The 16,924-nt window shown below is 45.0% G+C and overlaps 1 protein-coding gene across 2 annotated transcripts in view; it reads right to left on the reverse strand.

Moving 5' to 3' along the window:
* The window catches only part of LDAH (lipid droplet associated hydrolase), a 99,018-nt gene that overhangs the window by 48,660 nt on the left and 33,434 nt on the right, over positions 1–16,924 (reverse strand). The gene's annotated exons all lie outside the window — the stretch shown is intronic.

Consider the following 16,924-nt stretch of genomic DNA (forward strand, 5'->3'; position numbering starts at 1 on the left):
ATTTGAGAATTACTTGTTATTCTGTGTAATAAGAAAATTTGGTGGATTTGACCATGGTTTTATTGCATATGTAGTGACTGCTGTTTTGTTTTGTTTTTTTGTCTTTGGATGATGCCATGGTATTTGGCAAGAGCAATAACATTTTATCTCACGGGAACAGGACGCTGGAGTAGATGAATCTCTAGTGAAACTCAAAAATTGTACTGAGTCCATGAGCCGTGGGCCTGATCCAGCACGTTCCATTCTTATGTTCTGGATAATGGCTGATGGATATGATAAAAGCCAAATCAAACCAGAAGGCCTTGCACTCCTAAGAACCTTTCAAATGAGAAAGTAGGCGTTTTAATGGTAATCCATCAATCAAAACCATTCAAAACATGTTGAGACGCTAAATTGAGATGCTAGAGAATGCCCTGGGTTGAAATGATATATGAGAAAGAAAAAATAAATCTTTGTGAGTATAAGGAAATATTATAAATATATATTTCATGATCTTTCTGCAGAAAGGGGAAAGAAAGCTTAAATAGGTCTGCACAAATGTCCCCCTTCCCTATCAAGGCCAATTTCCTCCCAGTGTTTCTAACCAACATGCATATAAAGGCCTCAGGTAAAGAGTACATGCATCTTTCATCTGAGGACAACTATACCGAGGACAACCTCACCATGAGGAATATTTAAAGTAAATTGGAATCATTCGTTTGCTTTGATTGCATTTTCTCATTTGCCTGAGTTGGCCCGTTGCCTCCTGCACTTGCAAAAACTGCTCTCCAACACCTTGCAAAGCTTCTTGAGCAAGGAACAGGCAAGCAAAAAAATTGTGTGGGATTTCTGCACCCACCTATAAACTAAGCAGATAGGACTGCGATGAGCAGGGAGAAGATATATGCATTAATAAGCTGTCATATTTCCTTCACCCTCCTCCTCTCTGTTGCAGACATTATATATATATATAATGCAGCTAGCCTTTAGTGTCTTTCAATAAGCAAACAATAGACCAGTATGCATCTTACAAGTGCAAAGCTGAAATGATGACTGTCTTCACAAACTTCCCATTGTTCTTCTTTGGCAAGTCTGTCACTTAAGGGTCAAACAAGAGCAAACTCAACTACAGCTCAGGGAAAGGGGAGGTGGTAGCCAAACTCAGGTCAACTGCTCCTCTTGGGAAAACCAGCGTGCAACACACAGCATGCTGTCAACGGAAGAAGAAAACACATTCCTCTGCTATATTGCACAGCACACACAATCAAAGCTTCCAACTGGCCACTTCTGGGCTATCTATTCTTTGTCTGGGGTCAGAGGTAGGAAAACAGAGAGCCATCTTCTACCGTTGGTCTATCTAGCTCAAGATGGTCTACAGATAAGTAGCCCTTAAGATGTTTCTTGACCCCAGCTCCCATCACCCAGACCACTGGTCATGGCAACTGGGATTGATGGCACTTGGTGTTCAACAGCATTCAAGCCAAGTTTGCAGGTTCAATGCCTGTATGAGACAGTTGCATATTTTTGCAGTGGCTCGGACTAGATAATCCTTAGATTGCCTTCCAACTCTAAAGTTCTATAATTCTATGATTTGGAGGGTCAAAGGCTCCCTGCTCCTGGTCTACAGGGGGCAGCTCTCCAGCATTTTGGATAGGACTCTTTCACTGCCCTGTTCAGAGATTGCCTGGGATTGAATCTACGGCCTTTTGCTTGCAAATGGTGCACCCTACAATTAAGCCCATAAACCCAAACAATGGCATTTTACTATGAGGTGAATAATGGGGGCAAGGTCTGTTGTTTTCAAAATGTGTTCCTGGGAAAACCTTGGGAGTCCTGGAAGACTTATCAGACGTTTGGAGCAGCGAAACTAATCCATAGCTGCACAGGTTTTTCAGAGTATGCAAGGCTTTGACCACAGGGTGGGGAGGTAACAGGAAGGTTATGCTTCTGGGAGATCAGTAGTAACAGCATGGGAATATAGTGGTAACCTCTGCCTGCTCCCAAGAGCAAAGTGAAGCCTGCTGTGTATATAAAAGAAGGCAGGAAATAATTGCCAATGGGGTTTGGCCAGAAGGAGGCGGAGAAGGAGTAAAAAAGTGAGAAAGCACCAGAGAGTGCCCTTATTGGGGCTTCTTTTCTCTTTCTAGCCTGCTGGGGCATCAGTACCAACCTCTGTGTATGTGATACAACAGTCGTGTATGGGAGCTTCACACACACGGGAATGTACACTCCTTAACCCCTTTCCCTGAAGACAAAGCTCCATGTGTGTGGCAACCATTCTTAACAATATCTGAAATCCAAGCATCTGGGGTGGCTCAATACACAAATGAAGAGGTCAGGGGTGGGTGGGTGAGGGAACCTATAGAGATATTTAAAAAAACCAAACAAAACAAAACCATGTACAGTGGTACCTCAAGTTACAAACGCCTCAGCTTCAGGTTACAAACTCCGCTAACCTGGAAGAGTTACCTCCAGTTGAGAACTTTGCCACAGGATGAGAAAGGAAATCGTGTGCTGGCAGCGCAGCGGCAGCAAGAGGCCCCATTAGCGAAAGCACGCCTCTAGTTAAGAACAGTTTCAGGTTAAGAACGGACCTCCAGAACGAATTAAGTTTGTAACTAGAGGTACCACTGTAAATGAAAGTACCCGGGGCACAGTCAGTTTAATTTTAGAATCTCTTACATATTAAGCCAAGTTATTTTGCAATTCCGTATGCCAGAGGTTTTCAACCTTTTTGAGTTTACGGCACCCTTGACCAAGTATATCCTTTCTGTGGCACCCCTGTGGGGCTCAGGAGCCCAGTTAAGTCAGTTAGAGCTGGCAGCCTCTCATCCTTTTTCGAACACCCTCCCCTGTGGAGTGTTCCTTCAGCCTCCTCTCCCCTCTGCTTGGGAGTCCTCTGGGCAGCCAATGCTGCCACCCCCACTCTCTGAGCTGCCCCCCTGTCCCAAAGGGAGTTGCCTCCTCCCACTGCTCCCCATGGGCCTGGGAAGCACCCCCGTGGCCAGCCCCGAAGGCACTATTCGCCTAGGGAGCTTGTAGCCAGGGCTGCTGCAACAAACAGCCGCGCAAGCTTTTGGGAGGCAGAGACACAAGAGGGCATCATAGGAGGGAGGGAAGGAAAGAGGGACAGAGGCCAGTGCTGTCTGCAGGACCCCTGACCATCGTTCAAGGCACCCCAGGGTGCCACAACACACTGGTTGAAAACCACTGCCTTATGCCATGGGCAGGCTGATTTGATGACCCTGCTCAGTGCTATTTTTCTAAAAAAAGCAGAGATGCCAGAACTCACAATGAATGTCTTCTCTTGTTCGCCTATAATGACAATGGCGCCCAACTGAGAGGTGCCGGGTTCTGGTGAGTTCCGGGTGGTGGTGGGGGGGGGAAAGGCCCTGACCCTGCTTTCATACCAAAGTTGCCCACTTTTTGAGGGGATTTTACATTCAGAGATAAGTCCCCCGCTAAAGCGGACAACACCATTCTGTGGAGAAAAGGGCCGGTATTCACAACGGTATGATAATATCAACTGCGAAGGGGTTTATATGTCTTAATCAAAAGCAGCAAAAGATTGGAAGAAGACAGAGTGGGGGGGGGAAGGGAGGGATGGTAGTTTATAGGCTGGAAGATGGGCACATAGAAGCTTGTGGTATCACAGTTGCACACCTTAAAACTTTCGGTCACTCTCATTACGGAAGTCCGAGAAAGAAAGAAAACCAACCATCACTTTCCTGTTGGACCTTGAGCCTCTCCATTGCACCCAATGGAAAAGTTTTCACAATACACTTTTGTAAGGGGAACCAATTCAAGGCAAGTTCTCTTTCACACATGCATGTACTCATCCCATACACCACTGCGTTCAGTATACATGGTGCTGAGCATTAATAACGCCACACAACTTCCTGTAGATGGGAGTATTGGCCACCGATTAAGCCCTCAAATCAGCGCCATGTTAAATGGCAAGGAGAGAATGCCTTTGTGCATACAAAGAGTGCCTTCCCCACAAAATGAGCACCTTGTGCAGCCTTTTCCCACTCGCAATTAGAACAAAATTATTCGTTTAATACACAGAGAAGCGGGAAGAGAACCATTTTACAACACTAGAAAGTGACACAGCGAAAGACTGAAATGGACGGGTTTGTTTAGCCTAGGAAAGAGAAAATTGATGAATATATCCAAAAAGCTGCTTTCTGAGTGCTCTTTTGCCGACCTCAGAGCCATACTTAGGTGATCTTGTGTCCCTGGCAGAACCACCCAGATTGCGTCCCCTAGCCACGGATAAATTAGCTCATCTTTCCACCCCTCCTCCAACCCAGCCCCCCCCATTCAATTCACCCTCTATTTAAAACCATTTCTTATGAGGCAATAATCAATATTTATATTTATGGACATATTTTAAAGCCGGTTTTTGCGGCCCCCCCATTGCCTGCACCCCTGGCTGACCTGCATAGAAAAACTAAAATCTGATTATTTCAAATAGCAATTTAGGTGGGACACACTTTTGGAGTTGGCGAGTGAGGCAAAGATGCTTGCGAATAAAGCCTCTTTCATTATGTTTAAGAGGAATATGCAATTGTGCCAAAGAGGAACAGAAGCATGGGCTCTCAAAAGGAAGATTCACAGAAGAAGTTTCCTCCACTGTGCCACATTATTGTCTCACCTTTCCTTTCCCTCCAAAGACTTCCATGAAATTCAGCAATCAGTGGTCAGTGGTCACTTTGAAACACCCTCACATGGTCCAAAGGGTGTGTGTGGGTGTGTGGGTGTAAGAAACAGTGGTGAGAAACACACCACTGTTACCCAGAAGCAGCAGCAATGGTCAGCCTGCTGCCCAGCTGATGGCAAGAAGCTGAGGAACTGAGCATGGATAGCTGGGAGTTTGGTGCCGATAACTCCAAGGTTGCAGGTTCAATCCCCATAAGGGACAACTGCATATTCCTGCTTTGCAGGGGGTTGGACTATATGATCCTCAGGGGCCTCTCCAACTCTATGATTCTATGATTTGCAACTAAGGCTCTCAATCACAATCTGTTGGTTTGCCCACCAATTTCTAGCAAGTGTAGGTAAAAGGTAAAAGAGCCCCTAGACAGTTAAGTCTGGTGCAATGGGACACCATGATGGAAGCCAGAATGCATGGAAACACCGTTTACCTTCCCGCCGCAGCAGTACCTATTTATCTACTTGTACTGGTGTGCTTTCGAAGTGCTAGCTTGGCAGGAGCTGGGACAGAGCAACAGGAGCTCACCCCGTTGGGGGATTCAAACCACCAACCTTCTGATCGGCAAGCCCAAGAGGCTCAGTGGTTTAGACCACAGCGTCACCCACGTCCCAGCAAATGCAAGGCTTTGTGATGGATAAGAGTGGGAAACAGGGCTTTCAAAGCCCCCTCTGCTCCGGGGTCATTTCCCTAGCTTCAAGTGTTATGCTTGGAGTCTTTTCCTGCATCTAGAAGACCTTTTTGCTCCTTAACACCACTTGTTCAACGAGGCTGCCATTCAAAGGTTCCTCTGGAGAAATCAGTGGACCCTTGTCCTTCCAGGACTTTGCTTATCTGAGGTTTTGCTGAGCTGAGCAGTTGCAGTTTTTCCTTCAGCTTTAGCTGGCAAGGATCTTGTATTAATCACACTTACTCAACAACCGATTTGGACAGTTCATTATTATCTGGCACAGAGTGATCCTCACATCTGCATCCTGATTAATAATGCAAGATCTGAATTGCTGACATGCTGATCTCAGCTGCTGTCAGATGCATGTGCTCTGGGGTTCATTTCAGGAGACCTACAAGTCAGCAATGTGAATGTTTCCCCCCGTAAGTTCTCAGGTGTTTGCAAAGCACACAAAAATGCAATGAATGTGTAAGTGTGCCTTAAACAGACTGATGACCTAGAAAAGGCGCAATTATATATCCTTCATCATTGAAACCCGAGCCTTATATTTAACATACCCTTATGTTAAGCCTGTACTAACATGAAGAAAACAGCAGAAAGCCACAAAAGCAAATAAATTAATGCATATAGAATTATAGATGGTTGCTAGATTATTGATTATTGCTATGTGGAGAGAGAAAACAGGAGTGGGAGCCTAACAACAGCCGCTCAGAGTGGCTGGGAAAACCCAGGCAGATGGGCGGGGTATAAATAATAAAATCATCATCAGCAATCCCAGACAGCATAGTCAAACGTCAAGTATAATGAGAGTTGCATGGGATGTCTGGGATGTTAAGGGAGGGGTAGTACCTCTGGTCATGCTCCTTTTGGAGTAGTATGTCCACCTTTGGTCCCCACTGCACCCCACTGAGCTCTCACCTGCGGCTCCTAAGTTGTGGGGAAGTGGCCACACCCTGGGGACAGCTTCGACTGGCTGGCTAAATCAGCTGAGGGTAGCCGATGGGTCTCAAACCCTCAGTGAGTTAGGGACCTCCCCTGCATACAAAGACAGGCTCGGGTGGATTGTGAGGATGAGACCAATGGTGGGTCCAACAGTCAAGAAGGCGGTTTCTGCAGGTGCTATAGGGAGAAGTGAGGGGCAGATGGGGCTCATCAACCTGGGAAGGTAGCCCATCTAGGAGAAGGAAAACTGTGATCCTAAACCTTCCCTGCCTTACGGGATATCTTTGGGAGAAGAGAAGGCCAAGGAGTGAACCCTGAACAAATCTGAAGTGAGTCCCTAAGGCGGTTGGATGGTGCCTCCTTAAGGCAATTCCTGCAGCCAAGCCAGTGTCAAACACATTGATCTGCTTCCCTTTGGACCACATCAGCAAGGCTGTCATCTGGACAGGCCAGGACCTCCATACACACTGCCCAGGCTTGCACCCCAGGGAGGTCACTTCAGTGCTGCTAACATAGTGGTTTGTCTTCACCCCTGGAAGTGCACTCCATTGTCTCTTGAGACAGATGGCTGCCTAAAATGCGGAGGCAGAAAACAATATAAGCCAGGAGTGGGAGACCAACAACATCCAGAAGGTCCACAAGTCCCATCAAGCATAGTCAATCATCAGAGATAAGGGGAGTTGAAGCCCAATATGCTTAGTGTCAGACTAGGATGTGGGAGGGTTGATATCCCCACTAAGCCCACTTGGCCATGAAACTACTGGGTGACCTTGGGCTAGTCAGTACCTCTCAGCTTAACCGACCACACAGGGATTATTGAGGAAGGGGAGAACCATGTCCCCTTGAGCTCCTTGGAGAAAAAGGTGGGATATAAATGCAATAAACAAACAAATAAGCAATCGGAGGATACCCCATCGGCTATCCTGATATAAATCGAATATCCAGATAAATGAATTCCCTCTTGCCTAAGTAATATTATAACCAATGTTGTAATAATCTCATCCATGTCACTAAAACACAACACAAAGTGGTTGTTAAACAGATTGCTTAATGAATTCTGCTTACTACTATTTATTTTACCAGTCATTTGGATTCTAATTCTTCATTTCCCCTTCAGTGTAATGTTGCGCTTGGACTACTGCAGCGGAATAACAGACTTTTACTTTTATGTTCTATTTTGGTATGTTTTGCTATTTTAATGTCATGTAACTTCCTAGAAGTGTTTTAAGTGGGTTTTAAAAAAAATCTCACTCTGTAGATTTTTTTTTTAAAAAGCACCCAGATGAATCACAAGTAATATTTTATTGAAAAAAACTTGAGAGGGCCAATCCCCTTCACTGAGGTGCTTTAGCTATTTCTAAAGTGTTTGCCCCTTTTATTAGGCTTTACAATTACTGCAAATTTTAAAATGCAGATATTTCCAAAAGCTGTAGTGATATTCTTTTTACCATGCATTTTTTTTTTTTGCCTGACTGAGCTGAAATACAAAGAAGTGATAAAGGGTATTTGCTAGATTCCAGTGAAATCAATGAGACAGAGGCTCGCTCCCAACTCATTTGGTGAACCACAATCTAATTGTTTTTGATTTACAGGATGTAAAATAAGTAAAGCCTCTGATAAAATTCCTGTTTTAAGAGTTTTGCTTTAATTGGACCCTGTAGAATATCAAGACCAAACTTGATAGCCTTTAAAGATATGAGAACAGAATAAATATATTCTGTGAGAGTAGCATGGAGAAGAATAAAGTAATAAACCCAGTCAATAACATCTGTCTCACAATGCTAAAAGTCATCTTCAGTTATCTATAAATAAATGCTAGCTCACAGGTGGTCAATCTGCTCCAACATCTGTGACTCTTCTGGTTGATTGAACTCCACTGCCCTGGGCTGTAAAGTTAAAAAGAACCTCAAAAGCAAGAAAATGTTTTCTATCAGTTTCAAGTGGGATTTAGCCACTTCAAACCTCCTTTCAGCATTCCTTTGTGTCTCAAGAACTAGCATATGTCCAAACCAAGAGTTGAATTTGTTATTGCAAATGGTGATAAAAACCTCACATAATCTTCTGCTTATTTGTCTATGGGTCAGGTCCACCCATTCAGCCCGTCAACTTCCACTTGTGCAACCGGATTCCCCCCTCCCTCTCTCCCTGCACCCCCAATTTGGCTGGGAGCATCCAGGAAAACCCCCAGAACAGCACATCCGTGTGGGGTGGAATCATTTCATCTGGCAAGCTGAAATGCTTCAGCTGATGGAAAATATAGAAAAACACAAGGTTCAGTTCCATCCAGTGACATAGCATGGGTTGCCAGCAGTCGGGGCAAGGCAAATATCCTCAGCACCCGCTGATAGGATGGAACGAAGGGGCAATAGCTTGGCGGCCTACCTGAGTGGCAGCCACGGCATCCCATAAGTGTAGAGTACAGTGGAGAGCGGGATGGGGGATTGGCCGGGGGTGGGTATCTTTCTAAAGCCCATGCAGAGGGCACCCTAGCAACCGGTTGTCACCAAAATCTGCTCCTCAATTCGCTCACACAAACACTGGGAGATTTTCTGTGTGAGAGGGAAGGTGTACTACTTTTTATTGAATCATCACTACCTTTTCTTTTCCCTTTTGAAATTTTGAGCCAAGGCAACTAGCGCTGTGGCCCTGCCCACACTATGTGGGGGAGCCAGTGTGGTGTAGTGGTTAAGAGCAGTAGACTCATAATCTGGGGAACCGGGTTCGCGTCTCCGCTCCTCCACATGCAGCTGCTGGGTGACCTTGGGCTAGTCCCACTTCTCTGAAGTCTCTCAGCCCCACTCACCTCACAGGGTGAGGAAGGGAAAGGAGAATGTTGGCTGCTTTGAGACTCCTTTGGGTAGTGAGAAAGCGGGATATCAAATCCAAACTCTTCTTCTATGCCACTGATTCCATCTGATGCTGCTAACAGTGTTATCTTATTGAAATCTCGAGGGCAGGATACACAATAGTTACAGAATTCTTTTGTGCCTGAAGAAATTCTTCACTGAAGAATTTTATTTGCTGGCCAAATAGTTTAGTGACTTTTCTGCCATGGCTCTAAAATAATTCCCACTGTCATAACTAAGTTTTCAGACTAAGTCAAATATACATTACTTAAGCCAAGCAAATTAAACAGAGGCTGCAATCTTTCACTTAACTTAGTAGGAAATTTGATTGACTGAAATGGGATGTACTGTTGCAGGATAACAGGAAAAGGTGAATAAAATTAATTCATGCAACATACAAATATAGTTTAAAACCAGCAAGCATGCGCAACACAATAAAAGACAAAATAAAAACCCCAATAAAGCTAAAACAGAATGAAATAATTCCAGATATCATGTATAATTAAAATGCACTCCTTTGTGGAATTGAAACATACCTCTACTAATAGAGCAGGGTCTCTCCAGAAGATCTGAAGACATGGGGAGGCTGGTTGAAGTTTATACCCTCCAAGGCTAGATACCATAGATTTTCACAGCAAAATATGTATAGGGCATTCACCTACTGAGGTCAAATGGTGAGGAGCTTTGTGTTTTACTGTTGACATAGTCAAATAATCCAAATTTTCAAAAGTACATTGCTGATGCTAGATAGCTTTCTTGGGAAAGTTTCTAAATACAGTGGTACCTCGGGTTACATACGCTTCAGGTTACATATGCTTCAGGTTACAGACGCCGCTAACCCAGAAATAGTGCTTCAGGTTAAGAACTTTGCTTCAGGATGAGAACAGAATTCATGCTCCGGCGGCGGGGTGGCAGCAGGAGGCCCCATTAGCTAAAGTGGTGCTTCAGGTTAAGAACAGTTTCAGGTTAAGAACAGACCTCCAGAACGAATTAAGTACGTAACCAAAGGTACTACTGTATCCTCATTCAAAGCCAAGTCCTAGTATAGCTGTAGATGAACCAAACCTGAATTAGACACACTATCTTTAACACTGTGATTCGTGGGCAAATATTAGACAGGGGAAACTCAAGATGGATTTTCCCTCAATCTCCTAAGTGAATTACAGAGGCGAAGCAAAAAACCGACAACCTGCTTCAGTGAACTGGCGCCACTCGGGAACTGCCAGTGTATTTCTCAATAGATCTTCAAGCAGACTTGAAGCCCAACAAGCTGACAAGAAGCCCTAGTCCATGTTCCACAACAATTGCATAGGAACCATGGTTAAACTTGCTTTCTACATAAAGAAGACAACAGTGGAGAGGAATAAGGCACACATAAAAGCAAACTTTGGCCTGTTGGAATCGGCATGAGCTTTTATTATTCTTAGAGACTTTTAAGATTTTGAGAATGTATGAAATATATGCTGTGGCAAATAAACTATTTTTAAATGGAAAAAACCCCCACACAGCTGAAACAGAGGCATGAAATATTAACAGCAGCATATGCATCCATCCATTTTTGCTACAAATGGCACAATCTGGGGAACTCTAAAAGAGAGAAATTGTTTGAGGCAAATGCTTGAACTACACTGTGGTTTGGGAATTTTATTATGTTTTTATCACTGATGTTCTTTCTGTAATGTGTTTTTAATGTTGTATACCACCTTGGGAATCTTTTGATAAAGGGTGGTTGTTGTTTTTTTTTTATTATTATTATTATTATTATTATTATTATTATTATTATTATTATTATTATTACTGTGCCTCATTTATATTTACCTTAAGCTCTCATACTTTTTTTTAAAAAAATTGGCAAGTGGAAGAGATAAAAAGCAGACTGAGATTCAGTAGCTGCTGGGACTGGATTCTCTTTTTCGAACATTTAATATGTCTTGTTTGGAAGCTAAATAATTAGCATTAATTAACATCGCTGCGTAACTGAGTTCACACTTCACTGAAACAAGTAGGTTCAATTCACACTCAAATATTACCCATTTCCCAAAATGAAAAATTATGCAAGCATCACAAGAATAGGTACATGTTTAAAATGTATTTCTGCATCTCCGCAAGGAGTGCAGTGATACAATTTTTAAAAATGAGATCATGTGTTTCTGGGAGACAGTCACGTAGGAGGGCAGGATAATCCTTTAAGCCTGGGTTATATCACAAGGCTTTAAAATGAATCAATTTAATTGATGAGAAAAGGTGACCTATGATCACATACACAGTTAACACCTTTGATGACAGACATGGGAACAGTGATACAAATGTACCTTGGTTCTCAAACGCCTTGGTACTCAAATGCCTTGGCTCCCAAACGCCGAAAACCTGGAAGCAAGTGTTCCGGTTTTCGAACGTTTTTTGGAAGTCGAACGTTTGTGACTATTGTTTCTGGGGTGCCTGTACCAATCAGAAGTTGGCTTTTCCAGGAGGTTTGGAAAGGGACAGAGAACCGCCCGTCAGTCCCTTCCCCCACCTCCCGGAAAAGCCCCCAAGAGACGAGCTCCCTTTAAAGAGCTGCGTCTAGCATGTGTGCGGCTCTTGGGGGCTTTTCCCCGAGGAGGGAGAAGGGAGTGACGGGCTGCCCTTCTCCCTCCTCGGAGAAAAGCCCCCAAGCTCCACGCGGCTTTTTAAATGAAGCACTGAGCAGAGCCTCCCTCCTGCATTCGCTCCAGAAGAAGAAGAAGAAGAGGCGTAGGAGTTTGGGTTTGATATCCCGCTTTATCACTACCCAAAGGAGTCTCAAAGCGGCTAACATTCTCCTTTCCCTTCCTCCCCCACAACAAACACTATGTGAGGTGAGTGGGGCTGAGAGACTTCAAAGAAGTGTGACTGGCCCAAGGTCACCCAGCAGCTGCATGTGGAAGAGCGGGGATGCGAACCCGGTTCACCAGATTACGAGTCTACCGCTCTTAACCACTACACCACACTGGTAACGCATACACATTTCCCCTTACTTTTTAGGAGCAAAAAATACGGTAACTTCCTACTGAATAGGTGTGCCAACTTCCAGGACCACCCCCCCTCAATATCTGCTGGCAGGGGGCCAGGGGCCCTCAATGTCAAGGAGGCTGAGCATGGTGCAGTTCAGTGGCTGGCTTCTCCTGAGTGCAAGAGAGGAAGCCACACCACTCTGCGCTCTGGGCTTGGCCTCCTCTCAACAATGCTACATCACGCATCACGTGCATGATGTCCCATGTGCGCAATGTACCCCTGGCACCCACAATCTTGGACGCAAGACAGTGCCTCTGTTACGGGAATGCTTTCAAGTAATGTGTGGAAGCAATCCTTGGCTCCAGGCAACCAGTAATTTATGTGACGAAATCACACCCATCCTTCCTTATCTGCATTAAAGTACCGCAAAGAGAAGCCGGGATTATCCTAACAGCAGCAGCAAGAGCTTTGATGTCATGATCAATGACATGACGCTACCCACTTGTTGGATGTCCTATTTTCATGAGGCCTTAGAGGTGTAAACCACCTCTTCCCATATGAACCTACCCGGTCCCTGAGATCATCTTCTGAGGCCCTCCTTCATGTGCCTCCTCCTCAAGAGGTCCAGAGGGTAGCAACACAAGAAGGGGCCTTCTCTGCAGTGGCTCCCCATCTGTGGAATGCTCTCCCCAGGGAAGTTCGCCTGGCACCTTCATTATACACCTTTAGACGCCAGGCAAAAACATTCCTTTTTAACCAGGCCTTTGGTTGACCTGATCAACATCCTATACCCTTTTAAAATGTGGCTCTTTGGGGGGCAGGCGGGGGGGGAATATTATTGGGTTATTGCTTTATGGTTTGATTTTATATGTTGTGGCCTTGTTGTGAACCACCCTGAGGCCTCCGGGTATAGGGCGGTGTACAAGTTGAATAAATAATAACAATGAGATGACGATGATGATAAACCTAGGTTTGCCATACAACTGGATTTTCCCGGATACATCCTCTTTTTCATGCTTAAAAGTTCTTTCTGGGCGGATTTTTAAGATACAGTAAAATGTCAGTTTTGGGGGTTTTGTTTTGTTGACTGGCCTGGCGGCGGCGGCGGCAAGGGAACACAGGCAGGCAAGCAACGGAGCTGGCAGGGGCTGGAGAGAACAACAGCAGCGGCGGTGGCAGGATAAAGAGGATGGAGGCCTGAGAGAGAGGGAGCAGAACTGAAAATAGGTTGGCAGGAGGAAGGGGCAGGGGCAGCGGGCGGGGGTAGCTGCTTGGATCCCGGTCACGAGGAGGAAACTGTGGTGCGTGGAGGAATATCAGTGACTGATTGAGGGGACAGCAGGTGGGCGGGAGTGTGAATGGATCCTTGCGTAGTGGCGGGGGTGAGATGCACAAGGGTTGGTCATGGATGCTTGGAACAATCGGCGCTGCAAGGGGCGTATGGGGAAGGACGTGCAGTATGCTGGGTGCTAAAAGCTAGGGTTTGTGTGGAAAGAGGGTCCCTGGGTTTGTCTAGGAGGGTGCTGGAGAGGGTGGGCCAGAGGCCCTGGAAAGCGGAGAGGGAGGAGGGAGGAGGAAGTGGGGCTGTGGGGCCTTTGTGTGGGGCAAGGACGAGGCACAAGGAGTCGCCAGCAGCTGGGGGAAACGACTTCTACTAAGGGATAGGAAGGCTTTGGTACCAACAAAAGAAGAGTGGCAGATGAAAATAATGGACTTTGCACAACTGGCAAAGCTGATGGGGAAAATCTGAAAGCAGCACGATCAAGTATTCCAAAAAGACGAGTAAATTTATACAATATTTGAAAGATCAGTTGTAAGCAATTAACACTAGTAGGGTTATCTGAAGATTATAGACTGTGCAACTCTAGTGTACAAATGCCCCCCATGTAGATATGGTAAGTAAGATGGGCAGATGTCAGGGGCGTTGAAAGGGGGCACGGACAGCTGGCGTTATCACAGTGCCCAAATAATTCAGATAGAACACTTGCATGTCACTCAGAATAAAGACAGGATTCGTCTCTGTTACCCCAACTATGCAAAGGATTGTTTTCTTCCATATCACCCACCAAAAGGCAGTTTTGGCTTTCAGCAATGTTCTATAATTCCCCCAAATCATGCTTTTTCATAGTGCATTACTTCTGGGTTTTGCCGCATGTGCATGCGCAGACGCTCAAAACGACACCAAGCGCATGCGCAGAAGCGCCGAACGTGACCCGGGCACGCACATACGCGCGGACACAGGTTACGTTTGCTTCTAGATGCGAATGGGGCTCCGGAACGGATCCCATTCGCATCTAGAGGTACCACTGTAGTGCAATGATTAGAGAAACCTAGAGAGTGACTAAAATAATGTTACATTCTAGTTCAGAAAATTAAAATGCAGCAGCTTAAAAAAACAAAACAAAAACAAACCAACCCACAGTGCATTTAAGACTAAACCAAAACTGGAATACTATAATAAAGGAATATAGTGAAAGCACTCACAAGCACACAAACAAATGATCCAGCTACTAAACTACACATATGAGCTTGAGCTCTACTGGGAATAAAATATTCCAGTAACAATAAGAAAAGAGACAGAAACACAAGTTTCTTATTATCACACTTCATATGTCATAAAACATAACAGCTAACTTATTTCTGGCAAAGGGACAGGACTTGAGTAACAATTTGGCTTACACAAATATTTTCTATTGTTGAGCACATCTTAAATGCGGCGTGTCGTAAGTTAACTTCAAGCACACTGGGCTCTCTCAAAGTGTCCTAAACATACCTTATAGTTTCAACACACTAGCAAATCATTACTCTGCCAGCAGCATCCATGGAGCCAGGTAAAAGAGAGAGAAAAGACAACTCAACCATTCAAATATAATTGAAACCAGGTAGTACTATGTGAGCAAAATATCCTGGCCAAAGAAGCATTCTTATTTTCTAGTTTACTCCACTGCTTAATATTGAATGTAATTATTAACTTCCCCACCCCCTGAGGGTTACAAAAACAACTCTTTTGTGGAAACCTAAGCTTTCCAGTTGGACTGACCATCATGTATTATGTATAAAATATATGATATGGTCATGATACACTGTTTTGTAGATCTGGTCAGAGCTTGGATGGGTAAGCACTGGTCATGACATGTTCACTGCCCAGGGTTCCATGTAAGCTGCTTTGAGGGTTTCCTGTTTGTCTGTTTTACATTCAAATGGTGTTTACAGGTTATACTACTACTAATTATTATTTGTACCCCGCCCATAGGACTGGGTTGCACCAGCCACGCTGGGCGGCTCCCAAAGGAATATTAAAAACACCACAAAACATCAAACATTAAAAACTTCCCTAAACAGGGCTGCCTTCAAATGTTTTCTAAAAGTCAGATAGTTGTTTATTTCCTTGACATCTGACATCCATAGGGCGGGCGCCACTACCGAGAAGGCCCTCTGCCTGGTTCCTTGTAACCTCACTTCTCACAGGGAGGAAACCGCCAGAAGGCCGTCGGAGCTGGAATTCAGTGTCTGGGATGAAGGATGGGGGTGGAGACGCTCCTTCCAGTATACTGGGCTGAGGCCATTTAGGGCTTTAAAGGTCAGCACCTACACTGTGAATTGTGCTTGGAAACATCCCGGGAGCCAATGAAGATACTTCAGGACTGATGTTATATGGTCCCAGCGGCCGCTCGCAGTCACCAGTCTAGATGCTACATTCTTGATTAGTTGTAGTTTCCGGGTTACCTTAAAAGGTAGTCCCACGAAGAGTGCATTGCAGTAGTTCAAGTGGGAGATAACTAGGGCATGTACCATTCTGGTGAGACATTGCTCAGGCAGCTAGAGTCTCAGCTGGCATACCAAATGGAGCTTGTAGACAGCTGCCCTGGACCCAGAATTAACCTGCACTTCCATGGGCAGTTGTGTGTCCAAAATAACCCCGAGGTGTCACCTCATTCAGGGCCAGGGAACCCCCCCCCCACACCTGTCCCCAAAAAACAGCACTTTCATCTTGTTGGGATTCAACCTCAATCTGTTATGAAATAAGGAAAATAAGTTCTGAAATAAGTAAAATAAATAAATAATAAGGTTTTTTTAAAAAAATGCAACACAAATAAATAAAAAATAGGTCGGTCCTGTTTGCAAGCTCAGTTACCACAAAAGGGTTAATCCTAACCTTTGAGTGCAACCAGAAACCGTTCTTAACCTGAGGTACCACTTTAGCTAATGGGCCTTCTGGTGTTGCCGCGCCACCGCCGCGCGATTTCTGTTCTCATCCTGAGGTAAAGTTCTTAACCTGAGATAATACTTCCGGGTTAGCAGAGTCTGTAACCCAAAGTGTTTGTAACCCGAGGTGTTTGTAACCCAAGGTACCACTGTATATAAATGGAATAAATATCAATAGTAATAATAATCATTTACAGATTGTGATGTCAACTTTTTCGCATTTATATCCTACGTAATCATTAGCTCGGGATGTGGGTGGCGCTGTGGGTTAAACCACAGAGCCTAGGACTTGCCAATCAGAATGTCGGCGGTTCTAATCCCCCTGATGGGGTGAGCTCCCGTTGCTCAGTCCCTGCTCCTGCCAACCTAGCAGTTTGAAAGCACGTCAAAGTGCAAGTAGATAAATAGGTACCGCTCTGGCGGGAAGGTAAACGGCGTTTCTGTGCGCTGCTCTGGTTCGCCAGAAGTGGCTTAGTCATGCTGGCCACATGACCCGGAAGCTGTACGCCGGCTCCCTTGGCCAATAAAGCGAGATGAGCGCCGCAACCCCAGAGTCGGTCACGACTGGACCTAATGGTCAGGGGTCCCTTTACC

Source organism: Podarcis liolepis, assembly GCF_965112155.1.
Source record: "Podarcis liolepis genome assembly, chromosome: 3".
Taxonomy (NCBI): Eukaryota; Metazoa; Chordata; class Lepidosauria; order Squamata; family Lacertidae; genus Podarcis; species Podarcis liolepis.